The sequence below is a fragment of the Myotis myotis genome, unplaced genomic scaffold (assembly GCF_014108235.1).
Source record: "Myotis myotis isolate mMyoMyo1 unplaced genomic scaffold, mMyoMyo1.p scaffold_m19_p_34, whole genome shotgun sequence".
Classification (NCBI taxonomy): Eukaryota; Metazoa; Chordata; class Mammalia; order Chiroptera; family Vespertilionidae; genus Myotis; species Myotis myotis.
In genome coordinates this window covers 1,905,776-1,927,997 of record NW_023416340.1, presented here as the reverse complement: position 1 = coordinate 1,927,997, position 22,222 = coordinate 1,905,776, and the positions used below count along the sequence as shown (strand labels likewise).

General features: G+C 41.9%; 1 pseudogene; it reads right to left on the bottom strand.

Annotated features, from left to right (window-relative positions):
* Nucleotides 1–7,537: 7,537 nt before the first annotated feature.
* Nucleotides 7,538–8,948, bottom strand: LOC118652759 (annotated as a pseudogene).
* Between the last annotated feature and the right edge of the window lie 13,274 nt (nt 8,949–22,222).

Sequence of the window (22,222 nt, the reverse complement as noted above, 5' to 3'; positions counted from 1 at the left end):
GCTTTTGTATCTTGGGGAGAAACAATTCATCCTCAATGGGTTAAATCACCTAAATCTTCCAGATGATCCTCAGGAGATAGCATTACACTGTACTCCTCTGAGGTCTGTGTTATTTGCCCAACAAAGTATAGCCCCCAACCATCCTGCAGCCCTCCATGCAGTCTACTTCCAGGCACAACTCTGGGGTCCGCTGGCATGGGTGGGACCCAGCTCCATGGCTCTTGGGAACCAGGAACTCAAGGACATGACCTTGGGTCTTTCTCTGCCTGTCTCTATCAGCCCAGCATTTCTCCCCAACGTGCTTCCCTCAGTCCAGTGGCACATGGGAAGTCAATAAGTCAGGGGTTCAGTATGATTGACCTATGACACCAGTCACTTTCACCTCCCCCCTACACCATATGGGAATGAAAGAAGTTACAGTGTCTCTAGAAAAACAACATTCTTTCCCCAAACCACCCCCTTTCTGGGTTCCACCTCCCTCTTATCTATTTGGTTGAACTCCTTTCCCATCTCGGGGACCCAGGGGAATTTCAAACCAAATAAAGAAACATGAAGTAAGGAAATAACCTTCACTGAACTGGAAATGGTGGAGTAGAAAGAAAAATAATGGTGACTCACATGGGAGAAGGTGGTGTGAAATCAGGAGACCTGCATGGGCAAGTCTGGTCTGTTGACCAAGGACATGAACAGAACTAATTGGGAGTTTCCTACTGAACCAGAGAAGTGGTAGTATGACATTTTTAAAGAGGTAAACGAAAACAGCCTATCTAAAAGTGTACCCTGATAAAATAGCTGACCAATATGACCATGAAGATTCTCCTACTTACTATCATGAGGGCACTCACGGAAACCAGACCATTTTCCCTGATAATAACAACCGTAAAACTGAGGCCACTGCCTTCAGGTAGTGGATAAAGGCAGCATAAGACCTAAGCCTCTGAAAGAAAAGAACCTCACAAAGTGAGCATCTGGATAATTGAGCTTTCTGCTTGGGGACAATTTCTCAACTTCGTCCAAGTAGCAGGGATTTCAGTAAAACACAGCAGTCCTTGAGAAAGTCCTTTGTTTGTGACACAGGGTAGAGCATGGCATCTCTTAGGTGTGGCATCAAAGAAGTGCACATGGGGAGCCCCAGAAGTCCATGTGGTTTTTGTTCAAAGCTCCTGGATGCAGGCCCGGCTGCACATGTGCAGACAAGACCTCCCAAAGCTGACCAGAAAGGTAAGGATTGAGGAAGAACTAGCTGTGCCCGTGGGAGTTTAATGCAAGGAGGTGACTGAGTGATGATACGGAAGGCCAATGCAATTGAACGAAGTTTGATGCTATAGTTTCCCTAAAAAGGAGAGGCACAGTGTGCAGGGCCACATGGGAAAGCAACAGGTGTTTCAGGAGGCAGAGTAGGAATGAAAGAGGGTCATAGGTCAGAGCCCTTGGGTGTTTTCCTGGGAAAAGGCAGAGCGGGCGGAGGAGACAGCTTAGGGTCAGCTGCTTGGATAACGTTGGCGGGCTCTGGGCTTCAGGGTGATTTCGAGCTGTCTGGCTCCTGGCTCTGGTTGACTTCCCCTGAGCTGATGGTGTGTAAAGTAGACAGAGGGTCTGTGTAGAGAATGGACACTGGGTCGCAGGGAGATGTAAACAGCTTGGCCATTAGTTTGGTCCTATAATGAGTGGTTCCGGAAATAGATAAGTACAGACTCTAAGAGCTCACAGCGAGGACACGATCCCAGACGGAAGGGCACAAAGGGGTCACACTGACCAAATGCAGTCTGGGATTCTGACTGGATCCTGAGCAGGCAGCGGACTATAGGGAGGCAGTTGGGAAATTGAAAATAAGCTCTGTAGATTAGTTACTAATATCATGCCAATGTTAGTTTCCTGGTTGTAATAATTGTGTTAGATTCATATAAGATACTAACACTAGAGGAAGCTGGGGGAAAGACAGAAATTCTTTGCTGTCTTTGAAACATTTTTATAAGTCTAAAATATTTCAAAGTAGTAAGTTGGAAAGTGTTTTAAGTGATACTTATAAGAAACTAGAGGCCTGCTGCAAGAAATTCGTGCACGGGCAGGGGTGGCAGTCCCTCAGCCCGGCCTGCACCCTCTCGCAATCCGGACATCCCTCTCACAATCCTGGACTGCTGGCCCCTAACCACTCTGCCTGCCTGCCTGCCTGATTGCCCCTAACCACTCGCCTGCCTGCCTGATCACCCCTAACTGCTCGCCTGTCTTGCTGATCGCCCCTAACCGCCTCTGCCTTGGCCCCTGCCACCGCAGCTTTGTCCGGAAGGTCATTCGGCTATCCGGTCTAATTAGCATATTATGCTTTTATTATTATAGATTGCTATCATATTGAAAATAAACATTCATTAAAGATACCCTAATATGCACACTTGTTCCCTCAAATTACAATTGTGAGCTCTTCCTCTGTCAGTATTATGTATCTAGGGTGCCTGAGCTTTGGTGTGGCCTGGCGTGTTGTGGCCGAGTCATACACAGGTAGCCCGTCACCCACCCTAGCCGGTTTGCTCAGTGGCTAGAGTGTCAGCCTGAGGACTGAAGGGTCTGGAATTGACTCAGGTCAAGAACACCCCCCCAGGTTATGGGCTCAATCCCCAGTAAGGGGCGTGCAGGAGGCAGCTGATCAATGATTCTCTTTCACCATTGATGTTTCAATTTCTCTTTCCCCCTCCCTTCCTCTTTGAAATCAGTACAAATATATTTAAAAAAAAGCCCGACAACCACCCCCTGTTTTCTTGACCCGCATTCCCAGTTATCAACACTGGATGATAACAGGAGACAGCTGGGATAACGGTGGGAGGCCCGGACCCTGCAGAGCGCAAGCTCCTCCAGCAGGACTCCTGCACTATAGCGCCAGGACCACGTACTGGCCAAAAAGTGTCTGCCCCTGTGATCGTGTCCATGTCACTATTCAGGGGCTGTTGCCACTATCGGGCACAAACACTTGGAAGGCAGCTGAGTTTGTGGCTGGGGCAACCCCTCCTATGGGTCTGGGTCCTCTGTGGTGGCTCCGTTTGGTGGTCCAGAATCTTTGACAAGTTCCAGCTGCTGCCTCATTGGGTGTCAGGCACCTTCTGGAGAGTCCTGCTCTCTGAGGTACACCTGGGCAGGTCTCCTGGGTGCATCCTTACCTGGGAATATGCCCGGTGAGACCCTGCCCCTGGCTTGGGGTGGAAATGGGGAGGTGACGGAGAAATGAGAAAGGCAGTCTGGATGTCTAGGCCACTCCTTATGAGGAATCCTGCCTCTGTCGTCTAATCTCCAGAGGTTATTCAAATCCTATTCATCCCCTTGGCTATGTTTCATCATCTCTTGGTTCCTCCTTGCAGTAGAAAGATGTTCTCCTGGAGAAAACATGAAAGAAGTTGAAGAAAGATTTCCAAGAAAATCAACTTTGACTGAGGCAGCTTGGAGGAGAGGCGGGAGGTGTGTAAGGCCTGACATTTGGCTTTTCTTTTTGTAATGCAGGTGCCTGACTTAAGCTTTGATTGGGGAGGCTTCCACTTCAAAGAGGGCTGCCTGGAATAAACACGTCGCCAGCCACAACACTAAAGAGCTGCCCCCTCTTGTGTTAGGGATCTTGGTGGAATGTGTTAATTGACCATTTGGATCAATTGTTTTTCTCTTTTCCCTTCCTTGAAATTCTTGCTCTTATGTTATAAATTCACCATAAAGAGTGAATCCAACAGCCTAGGCCCCCAACCTTTACCCGAATAAAGGGTGCCCCAAAATTCACGCAAGAAGTAATTTTGATAGAAAACACAGGTTTATAATAAAAAAATGTAAATTTTTTATTGATTCATAAAGTATACAGTACAGGGTTATGTATTGGGTAAATGGCTTCCATGGCTTTGCTGGCACATACGCACACTTTTGTTGAAATTTTCCATGACTGTTTTGCATAAATGTGGCTGAATTTCGATGAGGCTCATTTTCATCTTGATGGCTTGGTTAATCAACAAAATTGTCGCATTTGGGATTCAAAAAACCCACGAGTGATTGTTGAGAAACAAATGCATCCACAACGTGTCACTGTTTGGTGCAAATTTTGGGCTGGAGGCAACATCGGACCATTCTTCTTCAAAAATGTGGCTGCTCAGGCAACAACAAAAGAGTGCGTATGTGCCAGCAAAGCTGTGGAGGTCATTTACTTGATATGCTATTCCTTACATAACCCTATACTATATGAATCAATAAAAAAATTTACAATTTTTTATTATAAACCTGTGTTTTCTATCAAAATTACTTCTTGCGTGAATTTTGGGACACCCTTTAAAAGTACTGTACAACTCCAAACCCACTCTCTCTTTTTTTTTTTGTCTCTCCCAGGGACCTGGCTGTGTGCCCCAGGTGTGTTATATAATTTCCAAGTTTTGAAAAACTATTTTCAAAGTTCTCTGGTGGTTATTATTGAAGGGTGTCTTGCCATCATAGGAAGAACCATAAGGGCTGGTCCAATGGGTCGCGGCTGCCTGTCACTACTTCAGCCAATTAAGCAGAGACAGGGTTGAATCATATATGAGCATTCATTCCAATACCGCTGGCAGATGGGAGAGCAGAAGGTCATCCACAAAATCTGCTCTGCCCCTCGCACAAGCCAGCTGCTTATATAAGGTAGAGGGACAAAGATTACATGGGAAAGGAAGAATTACAGGCTTGAGACAGTAGACAAGGTATAATGGTTATAGGTTACACACGTTGTGGGCTGGGGGGTTACACAGGGCGGTGCTTCTGGATGCCTCCAGGTCTAGATTGTTTGACCTTTCCATAATGATAGGTAGTTCTCAGGGAAGGAGGATGGATTACATTACAATGTTGGCTCCCATGTGCCGGAGCATATAACTCTCAGCCAGGATAGAATGTGCTTTCCCTAATCAGAACAGAACAATCATGGTTAACAAGGCATGACTAATATTTCTTATAATTATAGCTAGTTCCCACTGTCCATTTCTCCCCCTAACAGAGTCACAAGATTGGCTATCGACAGGGTGAGACCTATGGATAGGCAGGTCTCAGAATCTGTGTATAGGTGAAGAAGCCTGGGATTAATGTTACAACTTCAAGGCCCATGTACCCAATGTTTCAAATACCAAAATTATGAATGTCAGAGTTTGAAATAAGGGAAGGTTTAATGATTAAGAAGGACCAGCTTGAGAAGATGGGGTGCCTTAGGGGCTTCCTTAAATCCATCTTAAGAGAGCCTAGAATTCAAGGGAAGGGAGAATGGGCGGGGCAAGGGGTGTGTGATGACTGCAGACATCTGGGTGCCAACAGGGATCCAAGGAAGAGCAGGAAATCTCTAAATCTCTTTCCTCCATGTCCTTTGACCCCTGCTCATCTGAGACTCCAAACTTGAGGCTTCTGCAAGTCTCTATAGCAGCGGTTCTCAACCTGTGGGTCGCGATCCCTTTGGCGGTCGAACGACCCTTTCACAGGGGTTGCTTAAGACCATCCTGCATATCAGATATTTACATTATGATTCATAACAGTAGCAACATTACAGTTATGAAGTAGCAACGAGAATAATTTTATGGTTGGGTCACAACATGAGGAACTGTATTTAAAGAGCCAGAAGGTTGAGAACCACTGCTCTATAGGACGGTTCAAGCAAAATTAGCATAACTCTAGCAGAGCTATTTTTTTAAAACAATTTTTATCTATTGATTTTTATTATTTATTTATTTACTTATTTATTTTTCAAAGCTAAAACCAAGATTTTTACTATCAATCAGTGCTTCTATTACCCTTCTGAAAGAAGTTATATTTTAATGTGATGGCAAGGCAACACTGAAAGTTTTTCTTTAAATTAACCACCTAACTTGTCCCTAAAATTCCAAAGAATCAAAGTCTTTTACCGGTCAAGTGCAGTAAACTAAAATGTGCTTTCAGCACAAAGCAGCACTAGAAAAATTAACAGTTATAAATGAGAGTTGAGCCTTAACCGGTTTGGCTCAGTGGATAGAGCGTCGGCCTGCGGACTGAAGGGTCCCAGGTTCAATTCCAGTCAAGGGCGTGTACCTTGGTTGTGGGCACATCCCCAGTGGGGAGTGTGCAGGAGGCAGCTGATTGATGTTTCTCTCTCACCGATGTTTCTAACTCTGTCTCTTTCCCTTCCTCTCTGTAAAAAATCAATAAAATATATTTTTTAAAAAATGAGAGTTGACTAGTTTTGCAGTGGCTGCTCCATTAATGACACACAAACATCAGATGGTATCCATCCAGAGCACAGACACAACTACAAGCTAGATGTGAAGACAGTGTCACAGGCTTGGCTAAATATCCATTGTTTTTGTTACCTTTCTACCTTAAATGAAGTGGATTTTAAAAAAATCTAAACCAGGTCACATAAGTTGACTGCTTAAATGACAACATGATGAGGTATGAGAGCTCTGATTATCCCTAACGTTGAGCAGGATTTACCAGAGATGTATAAATAACGTATCAGGGGAACTTCCAATTACTTACACTGTGGGGTTAAAATAAATTCTAGAAGAGGACAAGATTAAAGAGGATTAAAAGGATATTCTCTAAAACAGAAATGAGCAACTTTTCCTTCAGAATTCATTTTGAATAGCACATTAACAAACATAAGTCTTCTCTGATAGTGTGTCCCAACATTGAGTCAAGATGGCCAACTAGCACCAAGAAGTCGTATGTTCAGTTGCAGTTCTCTTGGTAATTAAACTTATTTTTTTGTTCTAGTACAGGCTCAAGTGTAGATCACTGAAGACAGTACTAGAAGCGCCTTTTGCAGGTACAGATTGCAGTCATCATTAAATGAGCCAGAAGGTAGAAACTGTTTTTATTTTATGACAAGGAGGAGGGCAACTTCAACTGGGCTATACTAACTAGTAGGATGTGAAATGATATGATTTAGGGAGGGAATAACAAGGTTATATAAAAAAGATCACTGCCCTTATTTGGGTTAAATAGGTCATGTTGAGAAGATAGTTATTTGTTCAAGATAAGGATGATACACTAAAGGGAACATATATTCATATATGCAGCATGAACACATTAAAATCAAGCTGCACCCAATTAAAAAAAAAGAAAAAGTCCCTAAGTAACCTTTAAAAGTACATGTTCTCTGCCAATCACAGAGGAAAAAAGCACCAAGGGTGAACTTTAAAATTTAATGAGGACCTTATCAGGACCACAAAGCCTGAAACACCTGTTTAAATGCAGAAACACAGCCTCTAATCACACTGGTTAAGTTGGGAAAATTGGAGTTTTTTATTTTTTTTATTTTATGTACATATTCACGTGGCTTTCTTATTTTGTGGCAGAAAAAAAGAGGACTCCCCCTAATTCCCTTTTAAGTGGGAAAAAATACTGCTTATCCTCTTCCCTTCCTTGAAATTCTTGCTCTTATGTTATAAATTCACCATAAAGAGTGAACAGCTTAGGCCCCCAACATTTACCAGAATACAGGGTGTCCCAAAATTCACACAAGAAATAAAAATCTTCAAATCAGTATCACATGAGAGAATCAGTGTTAATTCTTCAGCATTCCTGACAACTAGAAAGCACATTCACTGAAGGCTGAAGGTGAGAGAGCAGATGGTTTAACTTTAATATCTGTGAAAAAAGGCACCAATAGAGGAAAGAGAACCATCCAATCTCAGTAAGAATTAATGCAAATTTGGCTAGAAAGAGCTAGCAGGGTTCACTGTGGAAGAATGCATGAGAAGTACTCTGAAGTACATAACAGGTCTAAACATCCCCCTTGTTGCAAGTAGTTGTGTGAAACTCAAGATAAAGTTTTAGTCTTATCTTTTTAATGTCAGTATTTTTTCCCACTTAAAAGGGAATTAGGAGGAGTCCTCTTTTTTTTCTGCCACAAAATAAGAAAGCCACATGAATATGTACATTTTCCATGACTCTTATAATATAGAAGTGCAGATCTCCAAAGCCTAGGGATTGTAAAAAAACTATCTCCAGCAGTGTTGCCAAGAGCTCAGACTGCCTGCTCTTAGACATCTTCAAACTCTGAGCTGAGCAACTCTAGGAAGATAGGCACAGCTCCTGACTGAATTACAATCCGGGTCTGATGAGAATTTCCTGAAGCAATATTTGTCAATACCCAAGCTGATTCTCTTTTCATTTGAGGAACTCTAGAAACCTGGCCACTACTCCTGGTGTACTGATGACTTCATCAATAGGAGGATTAGGTTCTTTTGAAAGCAGTTTTCTGAATTTCTGCATTGCTGAAAGTTGTTGCTCTGGGCTATTGGAAAATATCATTTCAATCATGTCAGAAGTAATGACACCACCTGGTGCCATTTCCATATTATTAATCTGAGCCTCATGGAAGCCTCCATCTGACATAACTTCCTCTTCTGTTTCTTCTTCTGCTGTAGCGACATTTCTTCGCTTGACTAACTGCTCTTCTCCTTTCTGCTTACAAAGCTGCAGTCCTTCTTCCCTCCTCCTGCGCATCTCATCAGGGTTCAGGAACTTATTTTTATAACTTTTCAGGCGAAAGTTCTCTTTTTCTGGGGTAGTCACGATTTCAGGCTTACGGCAACTGATCCTGGTGCCACATGCCTTGTACACCTGCAACCAAGGTATGTGCCTTTGACCCCAATCAGACCCAGGAATCTTAGTCCATGGGTATAGGCTCTATCCACTGAGCCAAACCAGCTAGAGCTGGAATGCTGTATTTCAAAAATAGTATTATAAACATCAAAGTTGCTGAAAGACTAGATCTTGGTCTCGGAAGATGGTGACTGGCAAGACGGCAGGGAGAGAGAGTAAGGGAGCGAAAGGGCAGTGTGTATACATGTGTGGTGAGTGTGTGTGTGAGCTAGGGACAGTTAGATCCTGCAGGACTTTTGGGAGCTGGAGGATCAGATGATCTTAGACTGTGAGACCCCACTGCCACTGCATACACTCCCAGGTGGCCGGTGCTGGCACAGAAACCAAGCCATCTTGAAGGGCAGAACTGCTGTGACTAGGATTCTAGCCTCACCACCACCCAGACTGGCCTCAGATGCAAACCAGGACACTACAGCCACTCTGGACAAAGACCAGCTACCACAGCTTCAGACCCAGGGACATTGAGATTCCAGAAATCCTGGCTGCAGATTTCTCTGAGTCACAGAGCACATCCCCCACCCCTCCGGCCCTCTGCAGCAGCATAAGGCCTGAACAACCAGTGGAGTGTGAGCAGGCTTCCTGCTGACACTGGGAGGCTGTGCAACCCTGCCCCCCTAGCAGGCCAGGGACTTTGATTATCGACGAGCCCACACAGAGACTCTGATTCCTGGCACGTGCTTGGGGACCCTGTTTCTCAGCATGCGCATGCAGGGACCCTGATTCTAAGTGTGCATGCAAAGCCACACCAAGTGCCAGTGACTCCAATTCTTGGCACAGGCATGTGGGGACTCTGATTCTTGGTCCACCCATGAGGCTGCACTGAGCACCCATGACTCTGATTCTTGACGAAGGCATGCAGGGACTCTGATTCTTGGCCTGCACGGCTCTTGCTGACCACAGCAGCCACACATCTCAGTGTCTGAGCTCTTCAGTGACACTCAGGTGGCATGATGCTCCTGTTGCACATGGCTCAGGCCCCCACAGCTTGGCATTTGGACCTCCTGGTGATAGCTAGAATGTGGAGACAATGAAACAACCCCAAAAGGAAAGAAAAAGAGAAATCACCAAAAAAGGAGATAAGTGAAACTGAGGCATGCAATATGTCAGAAAAAGAATTCAGAGTAATGGTCGTACACTTCATAAACTGAATGGATGAGAAAATCAACAACCTATGCAAAAATCAGGAAGAAATCAAAAGTGATATAGCTACAATAAAAAATGCGATGGAAGCTTTCAACAGTGGACTAGAAGAAGCAGAGGATCGAATTAGTGAGTTAGAAGATAAGGTAGAGAAACAAGTCCATCTGAACAGCAACTGAAAAAAATTAAAAAGCAGGAGGAAAGCCTAAGGGAGCTTTGGGACAACATGAAATGAAGTAACATACATATAATAGGGGTGCCAGAAGGACAAGAAGAGCAGCAAGGATTAGGGAATATATCTGAAGAAATAATGACAGAAAACTTTCCAGGTATGGGGAAGAAAAAAGTCACACAAGTACAGAGAGTCCCAAGCAAGATGAACCCTAAAAGACCTACACCAAGACATGTCATAATTACAATGACAAATGTTAGCAACAAAGAGAGAATCTTAAAGGCTGCAAGAGAGAGACAGAGAGTTACCTACAAAGGATCCCCTATCAGATTATCAAATGATTTCTCAACAAAAACACATCAAGCCAGAAGAGAATGGAATAAGTATACAAAGTGATGCAAAACAAAGGACTGAATCCAAGAATACTCTATCCAGCAAGGCTATCAATCAAAATTGAAGGGGAAATCAGGAGCTTCACAGACAAAAAAAGAATAATGGAGTTTATCACTACCAAGCCAGCAATGCAAGAAATGCTAAAGGGAATGTTATAAAAAGAAATAGAAAGAGAAGCAGGAACACAGGCATAAAGAATAGAAATGGCTACAAACAAGTACCTATCAATAATAATGCTAGAGAACCTGACTACAGAACCTGACTAGAGAGCCTGGCTAGGCTGCTGATCAACTGAACGCTGTCTCTGTGTCATTTCTTCTTTGCTGACTCCGTCCACACCTTTGGGAACCCCTGGACCTGCTGGGGTTGGACCCCAACACACCACCACATGTTTTCCATGAAATTTTTTCCAGGTCTGAAACAAACTCTGCAAAATTTGTTCCAGAAATAAAAACACATGGTTAAAAAAAGAAAGAAAGGTACATAAGAAAAAGTGGGATTATGCCTGGAGTGCAATGGAAAGAAATCTTAGTCTGACAGTGTGCAGCTGACCTAAACAGTTCTTTTTTTTTTTTAGCTTATTTTTATTGATTTCAGAGAGGAAGAGAGATGGAACAAGAGAGATAGAAACACCAATGATAAGAGAGCGTCACTGATTGGCTGCCTCCTACACGCTCCACACTGTGGATGGAGCCTGCAACACACAATTAGTATGTCTTTTGCAAAGGCCTAAAACCGTTCTTATTAGAAGTCAGAGGATTCTATTAAAAAAGGTGTGAAAGCCCAGCCTGTGTGGCTCAGTAGTAAAGCATCGACCTATGAACCAGGAGGTCATGATTCGATTCCTGGTCAGGGCATGTGCCCGGGTTGCGGGCTCTAGGCCCAGTAGGGGGCATGCAGGAGGCAGCTAATTAATGATTCTCATCTATTGTAGTTTCTCTCTCTCTCCCTTCCTCTCTGAAATCAATAAAAATATATTTTTAGCTTTGACCGGTTTGGCTCAGTGGAGAGAGCTTCAGCCTGCAGACTGAAGGGTCCCAGGTTCGATTCCAGTCAAGGACATGTACCTTGGTTGCGGGCACATCCCCAGTAGGGGGTGTGCAGGAGGCAGCTGTTCGATGTTTCTCTCTCATCGATGTTTCTAACTCTCTATCTCTCTCCCTACCTCTCTGTAAAAAATCAATAAAATATATTAAAAAAATAATAATGCTAAATGTAAACCGATTAAATGCTCCAATCAAAAGACATCGAGTGACTGAATAGATAAGAAAACATGACCCATATATATGCTGTCTATAAGAGACCCACCTTAGAACAAGGGCCTCACACAGACTGAAAGTGAAGGGATGGAAAAATATCTTTCAGGCAAGTGGAAATGAAAAAAAAAAAAAAAAAAGCTGAGGTAGCAATACTTATATATGACAAATTAGGCCTCAAAGTGAAGACCATAATAAGAGACAAGGAAGGCCAATTCATAATTCTAAAGTGATTGATACAACAAGAGGATATAACTCTGGTAAACATATATGCACCCAATATAGGAGCACCCAAATACATAAAAAAAACTTCTGGAAGATATCAGGGGAGAGATTGACAGCAATACAATCATAGCAGGAGACTTTACTATCCCATTAACATCACTGGATAAATCCTCTAGACAAAAAATCAGCAAAGAAACTGCAATCCTAAACGACTCACTAGATCAGATGGACTAAATCAACATCTTAAGAACATTCCACCCCAAAGATACAGAATATACATTCTTCTCAAGCACCCATGTGACATTTTCAAAGATATTGGGACACAGGCAAAGTCTCTCCAAATTCAAGAAGATTGAAATCATACCAAGCATCCTCTCAGATCACAATGGCATAAAATTAGAAATCAACTAAATAAAAACAATCACAAAAATTCAAACATTTGGAGGTGGAATAGCATACTATTAAACAATGATTGAGTTACCAAAGAGATCAAAAAAGAAATAAAAAACATCCTGGAAACAATTGACAATGAAAACACAACAATCCAAAATCTATGGGACACAGTGAAAGCAGTTCTAAGAGGGAAGTTCATAGCTCTACAGGTCTACATCAAAAAACAAGAAAAATGATAATAAATTATCTAACCCTGCAACTTGAAAAATTAGAAAGAGAGCAATAAGAAAAGCTTAGTGTAAGCAGAAGGAAGGAAATAATGAAGATTAGAGCAGAAATAAATGCCATAGAGGAAAAAAAATACAAAAGATCAATGAAACCAAGAGCTGGTTATTTGAAAGTATAAACAAGATTGATGAACCTCTAGCCAGACTCACCAATAAACAAAGGGAGAGGACCCAAATAAACAAAATCAGAAATGAAAGAGGTGAAGTAACAACCAACTCCAAAGATATAAAAAAGGATTGTAAAAAAAATACTACAACTTTACTTCAACAAACTGAACAACCTCAACAAAATGGACATATTCCTAGAAAAACACAACCTTCCAAAACTCAATCAAGAGGAATCAAAGAACCTGAATAGGCCAATAAGTAGTGATGATATTGAAGCAGTATTAAAAAAAACTTTCAGCAAACAAAATCCCTGGACCGGATGGCTTCACAGGGGAATTTTACCAAACATTCAGAAAAGAACTAAAATCTATCCTCAGATTATTCCAAAAAATTCAAGAGGAAGGCACACTTCCAAGCTCTTTCCATGAAGCCAGCATTACCCTAATCCTGAAACAAAATACACTAAAAAAAAAAAAAAAAAAAAAAAAAAGAATTGCAGGCTAATATCCCTGATGAACATAGATGCTAAAATCCTCAAAAAATTCTAGCAAATTGGATCCAGCACTACATTAGAAAAATCATACATCATGACCAAGTGGGATTTATTCCAGGGATGCAAGGATGGTACAATATCCGCAAATCAATAAACGTGATACACCACATAAACAAATTGAGAGATAAAAACTATATAATCATATCCATTGATGCAGAAAAAGCATTGACAAAATCCAACACCCTTTCCTGAGAAAAACTCTCAGCTAAGTGGGAATAGAGGGATCATACCTCAACATAATATAAACCTTATATGACAAACCTACAGCTAACATTACACTCAGTGGGCAAAACTAAGAATAGGAAAAAGACAGGGATGCCCACTCTCACCACTCCTATTCGACATAGTGCTGGAAGTGCTAGCCATAGCAATCCGACAAGAAGAAGAAATAAAAGGCATCCAAATCAAAAAAGAAGTAAAATTGTCATTATCCACAGATGACATGATATTGTACATAGAAAACCCTAAAGACTCCATCAAAAAACTACTAGATGTAATAAATGAATTTGGCAATGTAGCAGGATAGAAAATTAACACCCAGAAGTCTATGGCTTTTTTATACACCAATAATGAACTCACAGAAAGAGAAACTAAAAAAAAAAAAAAAAAAAAAGATACCTAGGAATAAAAACTAAGGAGGTAAAAGACTTGTACTCAGAAAACTATAGGACGCTGAAAAAAGAGATAGAGGAAGACATAAACAAATGGAAGAATATACCATGTTGATGGTTGGTAGAATCAACATAATTAAAATGTTCATACTACCCAAAGCAATTTACAGATTCAATGTACTCCCCATTAAAACACCAACAGCTTATTTCAAAGACCTAGAACAAACTCTCCAACAATTCATCTGGAATAAATTGAGGCCCTGAATAGCCACAGCAACCCTGAGAAAGAAGAACAAAGTTGGAGGGATCACAATACAAGATATAAAACTATAATACAAATCCACAGTTCTCAAAACTGCCTGGTACTGGCACAAGAACAGACATATAGGCCAATGGAACAGAACAGAGAACCCAGAAATCGACACAAGCCATTATGCTCAATTAATATTTCACAAAGGTGGCAAGAGCATACAATGGAGTCAAGACAGTCTCTACAATAAATGGTGTTGGGAAAATTGGACAGATACATGCAAAAACATGAAACTAGGCCACCAACTTACACCATACACAAAAATAAACTCAAAATGGATAAAGGACTTAAACGTAAGATGGGAAACCATAAAAATCTTAGAAGAAGACATAGGCAGCAAAATATCAGACATGTGTTGTAGCAATGTCTTCACTGATACAGCTCCTAGGACCTAAGGCAATGGAGACTAAGAAAATGAACAAATGGGACTACATCAAAATACAAAGCTTCTGCACAGCAAAAGAAACCACCAACAAAACAACAAGAAAGCCCACTGCATGAGAGAACATATTTGCCAATGTTATCTCCCATAAGGGTTTAATCTCCAAAATTTATAGGGAACTCATACAACTTAATAAAAGGAAGATAAACAATCCAGTCAAAAAATAGGCAAAGGACCTAAAAAGACATGTTTTGAAAAAGGACATACAGAAGGCCAGGAGACATATGAAAATGTGCTCAAAGTCACTAATCATCCGAGAGATGCAAATCAAAACAACAATGAGGTACCATCTCACACCTGTTGGACTGGCTATCATCAACAAATCATCAAACGACAAGTGCTGGAGAGGATGTGGAGAAAAAGGAACACTTGTGCACTGCTGGTGGGAATGCAGACTGGTGCAGCCACCATGGAAGACAGTATAGAGTTTCCTCAAAAAACTAAAAATAGAACTGCCATTTGACCCAGTAATACCACTTCTAAATATATAACCCAAGAAAACAGAAACACCAATGAGAAAGGATATATGCATCCCTATGTTCATAGAGTCACAATTCACCGTAGCTAAGATTTGGAAACAGCCTAAATGTCCATCAACAGATGACTGGGTTAGCAAACTGAGGTACACCTACACAATGGATTACTATGCTGTGGTAAAAAAGAAGGAATTTGTACCATTTGCAACAGCATGGATGGACCTGGAGAGCATTTTGCTAAGTGAAGTAAGCCAGTCAGAGAAAGATAAATATCACATGATGTCACTCATTTGTGGAATATAATGAACAACATAAACTGATGAACAAAAACAGATCCAGAGACAGAGAAGCATCGAACAGACTGTCAAATTATGGCGGGAAGGCAGGGGAGGGTTGGGGGGAGGGAAAAAGATCAACTGAAGGACTTGTATGCATGCATATAAGGGTGACCAATAGACACAGATACTGGGGAGGTGAGGGGGTGAGGGCATGTGCCAGGCAAAAGGGAAGGCCAAAGGGAGGTCAATGGGGAAAAAAGAGATATATGTACTACTATTTGTAATACTTTAAACAATAAAAAACAACAGCTAGATCTTAATTGTTCCACTACAAAAAGAAATGATAATTCTGTGACATGATAGAGGTGTTAGCTAATGCTACAGTGGTAATCATGCTGTGATAAGTAACTGTATCAAATCAACACTGAACATCTTAAACTCATACAATGTTATATGTCAATTATCCTATATAATAAAGAGGGAATATGCTAATTGACCGCCACATCCTCACAAAGACGGCGGTGCTCACATCCTCACAAAGACGGCGGTGCTCACATCCTCACAAAGATGGCGGCGCCCAGTCCCCTCAGCCCCGGCGCGGGGGGGGGAGGGGGGGTCGCCTGCCGCCTGAGTGTTTTTGTTGTTTTCATATCATGTCTTTGTTGTTGTTATATCATCATTTTGTTATTGTTTACTTATTAATACATTCATATATTATTTTCATATACATTTTTCTTATTTCCTTTCATCTCTGACACTTCTATTATAGAGAAAGAGCAAATAGGAACATTAAAATATTTCCTCTAGTTAATTCCCTTTTAATATGCACAAATTTTGTGCATCGGGCCACTAGCATGTTAATAAAAGCAGTCATCATCACTATCATTAGGGGAGGAGAAGAGCTAAAAGCTCTCTTCTGCAGAAATAGATCTCTATAGTTTCATTTTTCAGTTAAAGTGTTTTTTCTTCTAAAATGAAGGCCCAAATGGCCACACGTTCCCCCCCTCCCCCACCACACTGCGAGTGAACTAGAAAAGAGTCTGGACAGGTTCAATGTTGGGTGGGCACTTATAGCCTATGAGAGTTGCCTTGTGTTAGCAACAGGGCGCCTCCCTCTGGTGAGGAGGTGAAAGAACACCAGGAGGGACTATGTGGGGACCTGTTGGTTGGCTGAACACCCTGAAGTTGCTTCTGAGTGTCTGGTCCTTTCTTTCCCTTATAAGAATTAGGGAAATCCCACAGAAATACACAAATAAACTAAGTCAAGGTGTGAAGGAAAGCTTTTAGGGCCAGCAGGAAGATTTGAGTGCTGAGGCAGGCCTTTCCCACATTTTTAGGAGACCAACTATTACAAAATGAGTGCATAACAAAATACAAGTACATATAAGGCAAAATATCCTTAGACTGTAATTGCCACACCTGGGAGGGAGTGGACTAGCTTTTAAATTCTCTATCCAGACTATGATCCAAACTAGTGGTTATGACTCAGGGAAGGGAAACATGCCCCAGAAGAAGACCTCCCTAAAAGTCACCAGCTTGCTTGTGAGTGTGGTAATTTTCCCATCCTTCAATTAGTTTTTCTCAAGTACTGTAACTTGAGTGAATTGAAAATGGAGAGTTTTGAATGAGATTCTAAAACCTCCTGATTATGTTGCAAACTTTCTTAATGCTAAAGCAATGACTAGGCTGAAGCTGCTTGTCACTCAAGGATTGGTATCAATGTATGAGGGAGGAGTTAAGAAGGGCACTTGCTTTTATCAACATCATCCACCCAAAGGTGGTCAGAAGCCCAGCTGTGATTGAACAAGGTAAGTCTATTGCTAGATGCGGTGATGGAAACCATGAGGAACTATGGGGTGTCTAAGAGGTTAGAAAGGACTTACTATATAAGATTTGGGCTTATGATAGATCATTTTGAGGAGGGTTTAAGGAAGTGGGAATTTTCTCTGAATTGGATGCTGTCAGGAAGCTGAGATAATTCTGTGACTGAGTGTTTTTATTATTAGGAAGAAGTAAGACTAGACTAGAGTGAGGTTAAAGCTGTGATTGGTAAGGAAGCAACAGTCACTCATCTTAGTGAAGACAGGAGATGTTTGGCTGTTTTTATGGTTTGGACAACGTTTATGTTTTTGTGTAGACCTGATTCCAGAGTGTCCTGATGTTTGCCTTTTCCCATCACAGTGAGAGTGGCCTTGCCTGACGCGGATGCTCTGTGACATTGATGTTCATCACAGAACACCAAGGCCTGGCTGGGAGATCCAGGCCAGCTCCTGGATGTCAGGGATGTTTCTCTCTCTCCCTTTCAAAATCATTTTAAAATTAGCGAAAAAGGTCTTTTCCAAACAGTGTTAGAAATAAAGGACATGAGTCTCAAATTCAGTGGAACTCCTATTTGATTTTGAGAGACTTTCAAGTGCTAAATGCTTATCTAAGGCCAAGATAAATGGCATACGGATACAGGAAAATTTAAAAGTCAAGTTTAAATATATATATATATCAAACAACTTCCTTGTAAACCTAATTGGACTATATACACTTTTATATTAAAATTAAAGATATCTGGATTTCATTGGCTACCATCCATCCCCTATAATACTGCCTAAACATTATCAAGGACAATAGTCACGCATTGTCTCTGCTGAAATGGAAGTAGTTTCACTGAGCAGATAAGAACTTTGCCAGATGGGAAATATTCATCCTTAGCTTAATTTGACCAGGTGTCAAATTATAAAATCTTAAATTCCAGTGTGGCCAGCCTGCTATAGTTTCCATTGCTCATTAGCCCCTGGGAAATTTAAACTGTTCTGTGGGGTGTGGCTGCAGTGTTTTGGCCGGTTTCAAGCCTCGGGCTAATGAAAGGACAGGATCCTCTCATTGCCACGTGCAAGTCCCAGCTGGAAGGGCAGGGCCCTCCCAGCACAATCATAGCCAACGGCTGTGGTTGTAAGCTTGAACCTATGGTCTGAACACGTAGCCCCACGTGCCTTGCGGTAGAGTTCAGGTGCATATAGTTGAGTGAGGTTGGAACTCATGAGAATGCTGTAAACAACGTGATCATGCCTTTGCTTGGCCTCGTGGCATCTGCTATAAACTAAAGACACGGCTTGTGGGCGCGGGCGCTGTCTCCTCATCAGGGAGCAGAGTCCCACCGAGACCCAGCTTTCATTCTCTTGTCTATCTTTTCTCAATCCTTTCACCCCCCGACTCAGGGTCACTGAACTAGGCTGAGCTGGCATGGCACATAAGGCGCCCTGGGGCTGAGTATGCCATGGCCATGCCGGCTCCCCACACTGTTCCTTTAAAACAGCTTCCTAGCTAGAAGAAGGACCTAAAGTATATTGTAAATAGTCACACCTTCGGGTTGTCAGAGAACCTCATAAATTTAGCAAAAGAGTCCCTGACATAAGCGAAGTCTATACAATTTAAAGAGAAACATGCGGTACAGTTTAAATTTCCTATAGAAACTTACCCTCTGTATTTTAATTTCTTTTGTTAATCCTCACCCAAGGATACTTTTGTCATTGCTTTTTAGAGAGAGTGGAAGAGAAGGTTCGAGGGAGGGAGGAAGGGAGAGAGAGAGAGAAACAGAGAAACATCGATGTGAAAGATGTTTCATTGATTGGTTGCCTACCGCACATACCCCTGCTAGGGCAGGGATCAAATGTGCAGCTCAAGTAGGTGCCCTTGACCAGGAATTGAACTGGCAACCCTTCTGTGTGTGGGGCCAATGCTCTAACCAGTGAACAACACTAGCCAGCCCCCTCCCCCCGTATTTTTTTACATACATATGGCACACCCAGCGACAGTACTAGTTAGTTAGATATTAAATAAATATTGCATGCAAGCTGGCCTTCTGAGAATAGAAAGTGGCATATAGAATGGCTAGCAGCCTTTGAGTTGAATTAAAGTTTGAGACTCCTTAGCACAAACTATTCTAAAAATATGTTTTAGAAAAGTCAAAAGAATCCAAACTGGTAATTGTAAACAAAATAAAGAAAAGCAACCTGATGCCTACATGGAAAAGTTGAAAGACACATTGGAGGGAAACTCAGAAAGGGACATGTGCCCGAGACTATCTTCAAAGTCATGGGTGCTTCCTCCCCCCCCCTCACCCGCCGGTTTATTGCCAGAGACCCACGGTCCATGGAAATCAGTTCACATCACGTGGTGAACACTAAGCCAAGGTGTGCAATAGTAGCACCACAGGACTGAGTGTTACAAGAAGAAGGGTGGAAGGAAGGGAGGAAAAGGAAGGATGGAGGGACACAGAGAGTGAGAAAGAAAGGAAGATAGAAGGAAGGTAAACTGATGCATTGAAATAAAATTGAAATCCCCCAAAGAAGTCGGGAAAACCATAAATAGAGAAGAAAGAAATTTATAAGAGAGAGGGCAAAATCTGCACACCTTCTTGATGCAGATATGGAAAAGTCTTTCATTGTGCTTACATCATTTGCACAGTAGATGGCGCCCGAGTACTTCAAAAAATGCCGCCAATAGGCTTTTTCTGCTTCATTTATTGTTTAAAAAAAATGTAGTTGTGTTTAATGTTGACATTAAATATTATTTTGCATTAGTTCCAGGTATACAGCATAGTGATTAGGCAATAATGTACTTTGAAAAGTGTTCCCCCTGATATTTCCAGTACCGACCTGGTACCATACATAGTAATTTACAATATTATTAACTATATTTCCTATGATGCACTTTATATCCCCATGGCTATTTTGTAACTACCAATGTGTACTTCTCAATCCCTTCACCCTTTCACCCAGTCCTCCAACCCCTCTCCCAGCTGGCGAGCAACCATCAGGCTGTTCTCTGTATCTATGGGTCTGTTTGCTCATTTATACTGTTCGTTAGATTCCACATATAAGTGAAATCATATGGTATTTGTCTTTTTCTGACTGACTTATTTCACTCAGCATACTACTCTCTCAGTGATGGCGAACCCATGACACGCGTGCCAGAGGTGACACGCGAACTCATTTTTTTGGTTGATTTTTCTTTGTTAAATGGCATTTAAATATATAAAATAAATATCAAAAATGTAAGTCTTTGTGTTACTATGGTTGCAAAGATAAAAAAATCTCTATATGTGACACGGCACCAGAGTTAAGTGAGGGTTTTTCAAAATGCTGACACGCGGAGCTCAAAAGGTTCGCCATCACTGCTGTCCATTCATGCTGCCTCAAATGGTAAGGTTTTATTCTTTTTTATGGCCGGTAATATTCCATTGTATATATGTACCTCTGCTTTTTTTAATTCACTCATCTATTTTTGGGCACTTGGGTTGCTTCCATAGCTAGGCTATTGTAAATAACACCGCAATAACACAGTGTTGCATGTATTCTTTTGAATGAGTGTTTTCGGTTTCTTCGGCTATATAACCAGGGACGGAATCACTGGGTCATAAGGCAGTTCCATTTTTAATTTTTTGAGAAACCTCCATACTGTTTTCCAGGTGTACCAATCCACATCCTCACCAACAGTAGTTATTTGTTGTTTTATTGATGATAGCCATTCTGACAGGTGTGAGGTGGTATCTCATTGTGGTTTTAATTTGTATTTCTCTGATGATTAGTATCATTGAACGTCTTTTTATATGTCTATTGGCCATCTGTATGTCGCCTTTGGAGAAGTGTCCCTTTAGGTCCTTTGCCCATTTTTTTAAATAGGATTTTTTTTAAATGTTAATATTCTTTTTTTAAAAAAATAGATTTTATTGATTTTTTACAGAGAGGAAGGGAGAGGGATAGAGAGTTAGAAACATCGATGAGAGAGAAACATCGATCAGCTGCCTCCTGCACATCCCCCACTGGGGACGTGCCCGCAACCCAGGTACATGCCCTTGACCGGAATCGAACCCGGGACCCTTCAGTCCGCAGGCCGACGCTCCATCCACTGAGCCAAACCGGTTTCGGCTAAATAGGATTTTTTTTTGGTGTTCGGTTGTATGAGTGCTTCATAAGTTTTGGGTATTAACCCCTTATCAGACGTATCAGTGGCGAACATGTTCTCCCATCCAGTGAAGTATCTTTTGTTTCCCTTGCCGGAGGAGATATATCAGAAAAAAATATTACTAAGAGAAAGGTCTGGGAGTTTACTGCCTCCGTTTTCTTCTAAGAGTTTTATGGTTTCAAGTCTTGCATTTAGGTCTTTAATCCATTTTGAGTTGATTCTTGTGTGTGGTGTAAGAAAGTAATCTAGTTCCATTTTTTTGAACTTCCAGTCTGGTAGATTGCTTGCTTCCATTTCATTTAGTTCTTTTTTTTTTTTTTTTTGATATTTCTCCTGTTCTTTCATTTGGGGCATGTTTCCTTATCTCCCCATTTTGGTTGCCTCTCTACAAACAAAGTATGTTATATCTCGGTCTTTGTAGTGTGGCCTTATGTAGTAGGTGTCCTGTGGTACCCAGTGTCACAGGCTCTTTGATTATCCTGACGGAGTGCTCCGGAGCATCCCTTGTGTGGGTTATGTGATCCCTCCCGTTGGAATTGAATTTTGTTTGCTGTTGGCCCATCTGTGTGGGGGGGCCCACCCTCAGGCTGGGTGATCGTGAGGATCAACCTCTGACCACAATGTAGGAGCTGCTGTGTGGTTGCCGACCCCTTGAAGCAGGATTCATCTCAGCAGGGTCTGCTGCCTGCAGGGATCTCCCTGTTTATGTGTCCCTTGTGGAGCTAATTGGATCCTGCTCTGATGTCTGAAGCTGGCCACTGATGGTATTAGTTCTGGGGCCTTTGGGGAGGGACTCTGGTAAATGTCAATATCAGACACTGCCTGTGACTGGCCCTGGGCAACCATTTGGAGCTACAAAGCGATAGATACAGTTTGTGGCAGCCTCTGCTGGGCCTGAGTTTGCATGGGAATGGTCAACTGTGCACCAAGGCCTGCTTCCTCTAGCACTGAACCGAGGGCCAGGTCGGCAAAAGACCTAAGCCACCCTGAGATCCTCCTCCACC